This window comes from Pelodiscus sinensis, chromosome 1, assembly GCF_052426305.1.
Source record: "Pelodiscus sinensis isolate ZL-2025 chromosome 1, ASM5242630v1, whole genome shotgun sequence".
Taxonomy (NCBI): domain Eukaryota; kingdom Metazoa; phylum Chordata; order Testudines; family Trionychidae; genus Pelodiscus; species Pelodiscus sinensis.
The window spans coordinates 266,274,142-266,287,071 of record NC_143052.1 but is presented as its reverse complement, the minus strand read 5'-3'; positions in this window follow the sequence as shown (position 1 = coordinate 266,287,071).

Genomic DNA, 12,930 nt, shown 5'->3' with positions numbered 1-12,930 from the left:
TCCGGCTTTTAAAAAAGCCGGAAAAGAGCGTCTAGACTGGCCCCGATCCTCCGGAAAAAGTGCCCTTTTCCGGAGGCTCTTATTCTTACTTTGAAGTAAGAATAAGAGCCTCCGGAAAAGGGCACTTTTTCCGGAGGATCGGGGCCAGTCTAGACGCTCTTTTCCGGCTTTTTTAAAAGCCGGAAAAAAGCGGCGGACATTTTTATTTAAATGCCGCGGGGGATATTTAAATCCCCCGCGGATTTCCCTACGACGACTCCTGAAATTTACATGCCCCTTCCGGAAAAGGGGCCAGTGTAGACGTAGCCATTGAGATTTGGGGGGAGATGTCCAATGTCCTGGATCTCTGCATCAGATGGAGAAATGCCAATGTGTACAGCCTCATGTCCAACAGCCTGGTCCATAGAAGGTATAGACACACTCTGGACCAAGTCAGAATGAAGGTGAAGGAGCTTCACCAGACCTATGCCAAGCCTAGAGGAAGGAGCTCCCAATCAGAAGTGGTACCCCAGACTTGCTGCTTCTTTACCCATCTAGATGGCATCTGGGGAAGGGGGCAAGTTATCTTCCCTCCCCTCATCATCGACTCCAGTCTGGAGACAATTGTTGTCAGTGTAGGGGTAAACTGAGGCAGTCCAGGGTATCTTGCTAAAAATGTTTTCAAAATTTGAGGCCTGGAAGCACACAGAGTAAGCAGCTATCATGACGCTGGTTACCTTGGCAACGACATTCCAAGGGGCCATAGTCAGATAAAGCACTGGCTGGTATCACAGTAAACTTGTTTAAGTTACACTTACTGTCTCCCTTTGATCCTAGATAATGAGCCTGAGATCCCAGCTGGAAACATGCCAGCACGAGGGGTATCCTCCCGTAGTGGACACATCATACTTTTAATTGTTAAAGCTACCATTAAATGTCTTATGTTTATGTTGGCTTATTTAGCTTGTTAGGGATGACTACCTGTATTACTGATAAGCTGTTAATTGGCGATGGGCAAAGATGCTATGTAATCTCTTGTAGTTTATTGGCTTATGTGCTCATTACATCTTGCCACCAGAACCTATGAAATTGCTTCATTTTCACCCATCTGCTTCCTATATAATTCAGTGTAATGTTTTGATTAACTAGCGCTCTCCAGGTTAACCCCTGGTGGGTACTCCACCAGCGCTGGTGTACAATAAATTCTCAGCTTGTTTTCACCTGCATCCAGAGTGTCCAGAATTATTCCTTACAGTCAGCCTCCCAGAAGGTGTGGCTGTGGAAGAGGACAACAAGGACAAGGAGGACGTGGAGGTGATCAGCACACACACCATGTCCTCACCCTGTCCATGGAGCCAGTACCCTTTTCCTAGGATTTCACTCAGGGCTTGGACAAGGCTGAGGAAGGACCATCAAGTGAGTTGTATTCCTTTCCTACATTGAGGCAGCCACTCAGGAACCTTGCTCTCAGGGTTTCTGGAGAGATTTGCTTTACTCCTGACTCAGTGGTGGGATACCTTCCCACCACAAGTCATCATTAGGGAGGATGGGGTAATGGACACACACACACAGTAGTGTTGTACATGGCACACGGGCATTCCTGCACTCCTGGGTCTGCATGAACTCCTGGACCAGTGTGATGAGGAAATGAACACTGGTCCCCTGACAGGGGATCCTACTGGGATGGTGAGGGGGAGGAATGCAGGAGACTCCAGTAGCACCCTCCTTGGAAAGCAGCACCTGCTGCTCACACACATCTCCCCCAAAGCCCTCTCCCCTTTCTTCTAGCAGGTAGGGGTACAAGTCCTCTCCCTGAGAGACACCGTCACTGGTACACCTGGCCTTCTGTGGCATGGAGAAAAGCTGAAATACCCCGTCACCCCTCTCCCGCTTGTAGGCTCCTAGCCTGGCTAACTCCTTCTCATGACTGCTTGTCCCTGGAATGGGGGGATAGCAAGGCTCCTTCCTGGGACATCTGTGCCCCCTTAGGACAGGGCCTGCTGTTTAGGCCACAGATGGCCATGCTCAAAGCACATCACCATCATCTGAATAAGGCCTTTCTGTGTCAGCACAGAGATGAGTGCTGGGCTTCAGGCACCCTGTCTCCTGGGATGAAAGCCCTTTTCACTTTTCTTCACAGCTGGATCAGCTGTGAGTGAGATGCAACCCACACCTCCTGCCCCAGCCTCTAGACCCCACATGACCCACAGAAGAAGGAGCACATCACCTACTTGTGTGCCCTGTAGCAGTCTCTGGAGATGGACATGGAGCTGCACTGCACCACCTGGCAGGAGCTCTTGCAACAGGTTCAGACCATGTGTGTGGCTTACACCTCCGTCATGGACACCTAGTGAACTCTCCTGTTCCTGCTGCCACTCCTACTCCAGTTCCTGCCCCCTCTGGCTTCTCTCCCTCGCCCCCACCATGGCCACTGAGGACCCTGCACGTGAGGCAGTGGGACCACCCAAAGCAGGCACCACTCCCAGCCCCATTCCTGAACCTCTTCTTCCCCCCTTGTGCCTTCTTTCCCCCTCTTCTCCCCTCTCATATTCTTTCCCCAGTTACAATTACCCCAATTAAACAAAAAATAGAAAATCTTGTTTCAAAACAAAAAGGTCTGCTTTATTGTATCAACAGGGGAAGGGAAGGTGGGAGGAGGAGGAAGGGAAAGCAGGGGAAGAGTGAGGTATGGGAGGACAGGCACAGAGGAGCAATGCAAAGACATCTTGTGGGGAGGCCCAGAGGTCCTTGTGTGAAACTTTCCCTCAGGATCTCTCAGATGCACATAGACTCCTGATGGGCTAGCTGATGGCCATGTGGATATTCAAAGACCCATGCCAACTGGTTGGCCTCTGCCCTCCCCACCTTGGCAGGAATGTCTTCCCCTTGTTCTTGCGTATATTGTGGAGCACATAGCAGGCCACCACCACTGGGAGATATTCCATCTGCTGAGGTCCAGGTGAGTGAGGAGGCAGCGGAACCTCCATCTCAAATACCCAAAGGAGCTCTCAACAACCATGCAGGCCCTGCTGAAATGATCCTTGCTTTGGTCAAGATGTCCCATGTAGGATGTCCTCAGGGAAGCAAATGATAGGTAGCATCCCAAAAGACACACATGAGCATGTCCACTGCCCCGACCCTGATGGTGCCGTCAGGGAAAAAAGTGATGGTGTGCAGTTTCTGGAAGAGGTTGGAGTTGTGGAAGATGTGGGCATCATATACCCTCCCCAACCATCCAACGTTGATGTTGGTGAACTGGACTTAGTGGTCCATGAGGGCCTACAGCACTATGGAAAAGTACCCCTTTTGGTTGATATATTCGGAGGCCTGGTGGTTGGGGTATGGGTACCATGGATGGGGTATGGGTACCATCAATGACCCCCCAGCAGCTGGGGAAGTTATTTTGAAGTTTTTATTCTGAAACACTTTATTTTGAAATAAGCATGCTGTGTAGATGTACTCTATTAGGGTACGTCTACACTACAGTGCTAATTCGAACTAACTTAGTTCGAATTAGTTAATTCGAACTAAGCTAATTCGAACTAATGCGTCTAGAACTAAAAACTAGTTCGAATTAGCGTTTTGCTAATTTGAACTAGCATGTCCACATTAAGTGGACCCTGAATAGGGCTTAAGGATGGCCGGAAGCAGTGCCGGCAGGGCATCAGAGGAGGAGATGCTGTCTCAGGCTAGGCGAAGGCTGCGCTTAAAGGGTCCTGACCCCCACCTCAGACAGACAGTTCTCAGGGGTGCCCCGCTTGAAAACCAGTCCTGGCTTGAAGTGCCCGGAGTACCCACACTGGGCACATCACACCACTCGGCCATCACACTGGCTGCACTTGCCGCAGGCTGCCATCTGAGAAGAGGGGGCAATTGGGAGGCTGCAGGAGAGCTTCCACCCCCAGAAGCCCGCAGAGCCAGCCCAGTCCTCCCCATCGGGGGCTCGTACCCCATTCCTCCCTCACCTCCTTCCACTTACCCTTCCCTGGCCCCTTTTCTTGATGTACAAAATAAAGGACAATTGTGTTCAAAAATGGAATCTGTCTTTATTGAACAAAACTGGGGGAGACTGGGAAAAGGAGGTGGGAGAGGGGAAGAGAGAGGCTGGGAGAGGGGAGGGCAACTACAATGATCAGGGGTTGGGAACAGGTCCCATAAGAAGAGAGGCTAAAGAGACTGGGACTTTTCAGCTTAGAAAAGAGGAGACGGAGGGGGGACAGAATAGAGGTCTCTAAAAGCAGGAGTTGGGTGGAGAGGGTGCATACAGAAAAGTTCTTCATTAGTTCCCATAAAGAAGGACTAGAGGACACCAAAGGAAAGGAATGGGTAGCAGGCTTCAAACTTGTAACAGAAAGTTGTTCTTCACAAAGCAAAGAGTCAACCTGTGGAACTCCTTGCTGCAGGAGGCTGTGAAGGCTCGAACTGGAACAGAGTTTAAAGGGACGTGAGATCAAGTGATGGAGGTTGGGTCCATGGAGTGGTATTAGCCAGGAGGTAGGAGTGGTGTCCCTGCCCAAGGTTTGTGGAAGGCTGGAGAGGGATGGAATGAGACAAATGGCTTGGTCACTGTCTTTGGTCCATCCCCTCCAAGGTCCCTAGGGTTGGCCGCTGTTGGCAGACAGGCTACTGGGCTAGATGGACCTTTGGTCTGACCCAGGACGGCCATTGTAAGCTCAGGGTCGGGGGTCTCAGTGGACCCCCTTGATTTTCATGCACACCTGCTCCTGGGTGGCCAGGCTGGCAGCTCTCCTGCCCTAGACGGCCATTTTCCTGTGCTTAGTGCGGAGATCGTGGACGAGGTCCACGATGTCCGCACTAGACCAGGCGGGTGCCCGCCTCTTGCGGTCCCGGGCAAGCTCCCGGGAGCTGCCAGCCTTGTCCCGGGAAGAGGGGGAGGGCTGGGGGGCATCGGGTGGCTGGCTTGAGCTGTGCCAGGTGCAGGGTCTGCTGGCTGGGTGCTGGCAGGCTTGCACCTGGCACAGGCACCGTAGCCAGCCCGTGCCCCTTTAAGGGGTCTGTGGCCGGGAGTGGGGCAGATGAGTTTCCCTGGTGTTGGCCAGAGTGGCTACCAGGGAAACCTGGGAAGGGCTAGCCTCCCACTAGTTCGAATTAAGGGGCTACACAGCCCTTAATTCGAACTAGCTAGTTCGAACTAGGTTTAATCCTCGTAAAATGAGGTTTTCCTAGTTCGAACTAAGCGCTCCGCTAGTTCGAATTAAGTTCGAACTTGTGGAGCACTAGTGTAGCGCCCATATAGCCGCGGGGCACGGAATCCGAACTAGCGGACATTTAAAAATGGCGTCACCCGGCAACATGCAAATGAAGCCCGGGAAATTCAAATCCCGGGCTTCATTTGCAACTCCGGTTGACTACATTACCACCCTAGTTCGAACTATGGTGGTAGTGTAGACATACCCCAAGAGCCGTAAGAAATAAAAACAAACATAGAGTTATTGGAAATATAATCATGACCCTAAAACAATGGAATAATACCCCCAAAAGGTGTCAGAACAATATATTCTGAACTGTGCCATCCATAAACACATGAATCATAATGAATGTCAAACATTATTCCAAAGCTAAAAGCTTTGACATGCTTTCTGGTAGAACCACCTCAGATAACAGATGGCTCCATAGTTACTAGCACCTAAAATGTATAGTATAATGTGGAGCCAAGTCGCTGAAGTATGTTACGAATAAGCCCAGATATTTGTCTTCCTGTTATCTAAACCACCTTAATGTAAAATATTTATTTCTAATAGGTATTGTCCATAATTCCATCTAAGTACTGTTTTTTCCCATAGGCATATGTTGATTCAAACTACATTGGACCTTTAGTAGTAATTTATATACTTAACCCATCTTGAAAAATGATTGCAAAAAGACCACTTCTGATTTCTACAGCATAAGTAAACTCAGGATCAGAATCTCCATTTCTACTGATCTTTTTCAATCATTTATCATAATCTATCTAAAATATGGTCACAATTTCCAAAAAAAAAAAAAGAGTGATTAAATTTAGACTCCAGAAAGGATCCAATGCACTGTATTATCTTCCTCTGAAGTAGTTAGCACCCAGCAATGTTCCCTCTAATCTTTTCCATCCATTCATGGAGTTTTTTCATTCATCTGCAGAAGAAATTTTTATGTGCACCAAGGCATGTGCGAATGTGCACCACAAGTAGAAACAAAAAACTAGCTGTGGGCACTCTGCCGATTAACTGGGCAGCATCTACACCTCTCCTGAGTGGCTGCATAAGCCAACAGGTGACAGGGGGAACACTGCAGCCTCCTATAGAAAGGTTATTGATAAACTCCATTAGAAAAGGGACCGAGCACTGTTCCCTGGGACTTCACCAGTCAGGAATGAAAGCACAGGTTACAGTAGATAAATCTAATGTAGCTAAAAGCTCTATGAGTGACAGGCTGAAACTAAACCATTGAAAACTTAACATTTGTGCCTATACAGACATAGCAACCATCACACAGTGTCCTGGCAACCAACAAAACTGAGCCATTACTGCTGAAGCTCCTTTCTGACTTTTGTCTTCTTTATTTTTTGTTGATCTATTGTTATGTCTTCATGGCCAAGACAGCTAATGTATGATAATTTTATCATTATAAATTCTTAGTGAAGACAAGGTATAGGTAAAACCCAAGTAGAGCAGGTTATATTGTTGATACTGCACTGCAATTAAAACGATCTGTGCCTTCCCTTTACCAGATTTTACAAGTTAATTAGTGCACATTAAGTATCTGACTATAGGAAACCTTTCTTCCTGGAAGTGAAGACATAACTCATTTCAGATGGAGTATCATCCTGATTGTGTTTATTGAGAAACAGTAAAACCTTACTACTTCATCAATATTTGGCCAATAAAAACTAGCTATTTTATCAATTGTAACATGCAGAACAATGCCCTAATCAAACAGTGAATTACAATGTCTTCAGCAATAACTGTCCTTAGAAAAGAAGCTGAAAGCTGAAGGGAAACAAACACACTTTAGTCTAAGCACATCTATTTGCAATTCAATGTCAAAGGTCCCATTACGTGCCCCACTATTAAATTTAGAAAACTCCCTGTTAAAATACAGCAGCAGTTCAAAGGCTAAATTCTACTCGATGTCATTGTCATATTATGCCATTATATATGACATATCATCTTAGTAACCTTACAGGATTGTACCTCATAATAAACAAAATCAGTGATAACACTGTATTTGCTTACCATTTCACTCTTATTTGCTGTACAGAGACATGAAGGATTCATTAGGAGATGGAAATTTTGGTTCATATGTTCTAAATTACTTCCCTCCAGTCAATCACCTTTATTTGTAAATTATTTTTAATCTCAGAGGCTAAAAATAATTATGCTTATTGCCTTGTTCTAAGATTTCAATATCTATTTGTATATCATAAAAACATTTGAAAAACATCCATGAAATTCTACATTTGTTCATCTGGGCAAGAAAAGCAAGAGCACCTTTCTGTTTGTGGTAAACAGAGCTGGTATATTTCATTGAAGTTGAAACAAGTTTGTGCTATGAAACCCCATTTTTCTAGTGCTTGTGTGCTTTTGAAAAATGTAGGCATATAAAATTTGCATTATTTACAAGGAAAAACTTACTAGTTTCTTATAAATTCTGTTCACACAGTATTTCTTATGTGTCTGTTATAGCTATATTATGTCTCCCACTCTGTAATTATGTTAGAAACAGCGTGAGACACAGAAAAACCTTTCTGGCTCCTAGTTTACCTGTTCATTCCTTAACAGTGGTGATTTCAAAGGAGGCTGGGGGAAGGGACATAAATAACCCGCACTCAAGGAAGGTTTTCTAGATAAAATACGCTAGTATACCTATGTACAGGGAGCTACACCAGTTCAATAGATGTTGGCAAACCCCATTCTTCACCTCCTAGTTTCCATTGTTAGTATGGGCAATATATTTGCAATGGCTTTTTCATGCAAATATAGTGAAGTATGATTCTTGGGATGGGCTGAGCATATAGACATTGGCATTTACACTATGAAGTCAAATCTACAATCTACGAATATGACCTGAGGCAAGACTTCCCTATAAACATATGTCACATACTTACTAGTTTTTAACTTTTGCAGAGCTTATTACAGGGATTTCCACAAATTAAGCATTTATTTGCTTAATAAGGACGGTCTTAGTCATAGCAATGTTTGAGCTCTCTTGGCAAAGTCTGGGCTGTTCTCCTATAGCAACCTGGGATCACAGATATTAGTATTTCATGGGCTTGTTATGAACTGGGTTCAAGTGGCTGTTTAGGCCATTTGTGATGCTCTAACAGTGAGCATTGAAAGAAAGGTAACAAGACTAGTGATATCGTGGGTAGTAGTTGATTAGGGGGCTGGAACACATAACTTACCAGGAGAGGCTAAGGGATTTGTGCTTATTTAGTGGATGGAAAAGAAAGGTGAGGAGACATTTGATTGCAGCCTTCAACTACCTGAAGTGGGGTACCAAAAAAGATAGAGAGAAGCTGTTCTGAGTGGTGAGAGATGACAGAACCTGTGTTCAATGTGCAACAATTGTTAAAACAAAGCAAAACAAAAGCCCTCAACAATATTAATATGGAGAAAAATACAAAAATGCCATTATAAAAATTAATGACATACCCATCCTCAATTAGTATAAAGTTATGGTCTTTTCTCTCCACCTGAAAATGATTATATAAGAAACAGAAGATGTACACAGGAAGACTAAAGCAATAATTATAAGAGATTTAAAAGTTTGGAGCTGTTTAACTTGGAGAGATGAATAACAATTGGATACATAACAAAGGTATGGAAAATAATGAATGAGAACTTCCGCTTGTTCTGCCACTAAAAGAAAAAGGTGCATTCAATTAAATTAGAAAATAGCATGTGGAATTCATTGCAACAAGATGTCACTGTGGTCAGGAACTTAATGGTTATTCAGCTAGATGTTCAGCCCACTTCAGGACAACAAGAACATCCAGAGTTATAAGAATTATATATGTGTGTGAGAGAGAGGGTTATGAGTATGTCTAACTTGAAGATGATTTAAACAAAATACCTCTTGTAACCTATCAATTTTAATTTCACAGTCTGCTGGATCTGTAGATCCTATATTTGTGCACATATCATTCTGACATATGAAGTTAGAAATATGAAGTGTGAATCTTAATAATTTTAAATGGGCTAATGAGAGACATTACAGGTTCCCAGGAAGCCTAATGGCTTGGTGATCAACTCAATCGCTTATAAACATCCGTGGTTATCCTGCAAGTCCAAACATTGGTTGGTTCTAGGAATATAGGTGACCGTACCACTTGGTAATGGAATCCATTTGAACTTGGTATTTTTTTCCATGAGAAGGGGAAATACAAACAAAGGATTCCTGTCATAAGTAAAAATATATTAAAGCAATGAGAAACAATTCCCTTTTGTCTTCAGTTGACTTTTGAAACTGCCTAGTTTGCTTTAAGAGGAATCAAAGAACTTTGAGCAGTGGGGTACCCAAGTCAGTGTAAAAGATTTTGACTCTGATTTGAAACTTAGATGTGAGTTAAGGACAACTGTTCAGGGTAAAAATTTGCAAGTGACAAGTGTATTAGTGAATTAGAACTAACTATGCATTTTCTATTCATTCTAATTTAGTAACTTAATTGATCTGTCTGTTTTTACTTGCAACCACAAAAATCCTACTTTTCATACTCAATAACATACACATTGTTTATTATATTTTCCAGTGTAAATGATTGGTACCTGTGGGGAGCAACTACTGTGCATTTCTCTCATTAATAAAGGGAGCTTTTCTGATGAGTTTTCATGTTATAAAAGTTTTACACAGAGAAAGATTAATTTATTTGGGGTTTTGATTCCTTTTGTGAGTTGTTTTTTTGAATGCTGTGCCCTATTAATGCATCCTCTCAGAGCTGAAGTGGTTCAGTTTCTGCATTGCTGATCATGAGGCAGTTACCCCAACTCTGTGCTTTATCTATATTGAAGGGCCAGAGCCTCTGGTCTCCCCAATGGTGATGGGGAGCCCCAGAGAGCAAGAAGATGGTCATCCGTGGCATAATCAACACACTGGGGAATAACCATAAGGGGTCTTCAGTGATCGTACCCCATCATAGAGTTAACTCTAACTTTTTTTTATTTTAAATGTATTATGATTAATCCTCCCACTTATGTGTATAAATACCCATTGTATTTAAAGAACAAGGCAGTTAAATGATGTGAAAGTGGCATTCATAGCGTGAGACATGATTTCATATTGTGCAAGAGATTGTAAAGTGTCTGTGCATGGAAAATAATGAACTATTAGTTATATAAGAAAATTACAAAAATAGCACTATTCTGTTCCTCAAGTTGCCATCCCAGCTGCATCTGTGAAGTGCCATTTTTATTTAAGTGGTTCCATTGTAGTGACATGTTAATTCTACAAAAGTGTTCTATCATTTTAACAAGTGATTAGAGATTATAGTGACAAAATTTACCATAATCAAAAGTTTTAATGCTTCAAGTAGAACATCTTTGCTCTAATAATCAATATTGACTCTGCTATAGTACTTAGTTTAGATTCATTTTCTGCCTCTGCAAAGGACTAAATGCTGGCTGCTTTTAAAATTAAGTCTATTTTGTCTTGTCCTGAAAGCAAATTAATTATTATTCTCTGGGAATAAGGCATTCTCATTACAGAAGGTGCTTCAGCACAGCCTTTATACATAATCCACGTGTACGTAAATAGGAACAGCTGCAAAAAAGATCCACATAATCTCAAACTAGTTTGTATAGTGAAAAAAATACTGGTCATGTCTCTTCAGTTTCCAAACAAATAGTATAAATTATTCACAATAAATTCACAACTGAACTGATTGGTGGGGCCTAAAAACTGGCAGATTATATGTTGTGGAGAACACAGGAAACCACCATACTTCCTTGCCTTACTGGGCTACGTGCACTGGGTGCAGAGAGGTGTAGGAACAAGATCCACAGCTTTCTAATCCTTGTCCAGTCCAGAAAGCTGGGTGAATGGTTAGTTATAGGGGAGAGGTGGAACTTTATTTTAACTCTCTCTCCCCTCTTACGAAAAGATACCAGTCTGTACCACAATAAAGAAGAGGAAATAATTACCATCTCTTCACTCTGAGGGCATGTCTGCACTCACAGCATCATTGATCAATGTGCTAGCATTCGATTTAGCTGGTATAGTATAGACCCATAAATGGAATGCTGAGGGCAGCTTCAGGCAGTGCCTCTACTTCTCATGGTTGCAAGGAGTAAGACGCCAATGGGAACATTTGCTCCCATCACCCTCTGGCTGTGTGGACACTATCAAGCTTGGCTTAAAATAAGCTGACTCCAGCTATGTATTCTATGTAGCTGGAATTGCATACCTTAAGCCAGCCTTCCAGGTCTAGTGTTGACCTGGCTAGAGGCAGAAGCTGTTCTGGGGGAAATGCAGCTTTATGCCTACCCTTACTATCTTTGGATTTTCTTCAGACTGACCAGAGTTCAAATAATTCAAGTCCAAAGTCACAAAGGGTATGTCTACACTACCCCGCTAGTTCGAACTAGCGGGGTAATGTATGCATACCGCACTTGCTAATGAAGCCCGGGATTTGAATTTCCCGGGCTTCATTAGCATAAGCGGGGAGCCGCCATTTTTAAATCCCCGCTGCTTCGAACCCCGTGTAGCGCGGCTACACGGGGCTCGAACTAGGTAGTTCGGACTAGGGTCCTATTCCGAACTACCGTTACTCCTCGTGAAACGAGGTGTACCGGTAGTTCGGAATAGGCACCCTAGTCCGAACTACCTAGTTCGAGCCCCGTGTAGCCGCGCTACACGGGGTTCGAAGCAGCGGGGATTTAAAAATGGCGGCTCCCCGCTTATGCTAATGAAGCCCGGGAAATTCAAATCCCGGGCTTCATTAGCAAGTGCGGTATGCATACATTACCCTCCTAGTTCGAACTAGGAGGGTAGTGTAGACATACCCAAAGGGACATAGGTCAGGTTTATATTACAGACCCATAACAGTATAAATACATTGTTTAGACATGTAAAAAATCCCAAACCTCACCCTAACCAATGCAATTATAGCTACTACCTGTGTTAAAGGTAGATTAACTACAGCAATGTGAAAAGCTGTCCTGTTAGTGTTATAATACTGACAGGCAGAACTAAACCTGGGATCTCTGGAGCTTACTGCATGAAACTCTATAGCTTGAGCTATAAAGCCAGCTGGCTCTCAGGTAAGACTGTAGAACAAATTCATTCTCTCTCACTCTCTGAAGAAGTGGGTTGTGCCCACAAAAACTCATGATACCATTTACATTTTTTGTTAGTCTCTAAGGGTATGTCTACACTAGAAAGTTAGTTCGAACTAACGGACGTTAGTTCGAACTAACTTTCCTATGCGCTACACTAGCGCTCCGCTAGTTCGAATTTGAATCGAACTAGCGGAGCGCTTAGTTCGAACTAGGAAAACCTCATTTTACGAGGACTAACGCCTAGTTCGAACTAGCTAGTTCGAACTAAGGGCTGTGTAGCCCTTTAGTTCGAACTAGTGGGAGGCTAGCCCTCCCCAGGTTTCCCTGGTGGCCACTCTGGCCAACACCAGGGAAACTCTATGCCCCCCTCCCGGCCCCGGACCCCTTAAAGGGCCACGGGCTGGCTACGGTGCCCGTGCCAGGTGCAAGCCTGCCAGCACCCAGCTAGCAGACCCTGCACCTGGCACGGCACAGAGCCACCCACCCGATGCCCCCCAGCCCACCCCCTCTTGCCGGGACCAGGCTGGCGGCTCCCGGGAGCTTGCCCTGGACCGCAAGAGGCGGGCACCTTCCTGGGCTAGTGCGGACATCGTGGACCTCGTCCACGATCTCCGCACTAGGCACAGGAAAGTGGCCGTCTAGGGCAGGAGAGCTGCCAGCCTGGCCACCCAGGAGCAGGTGT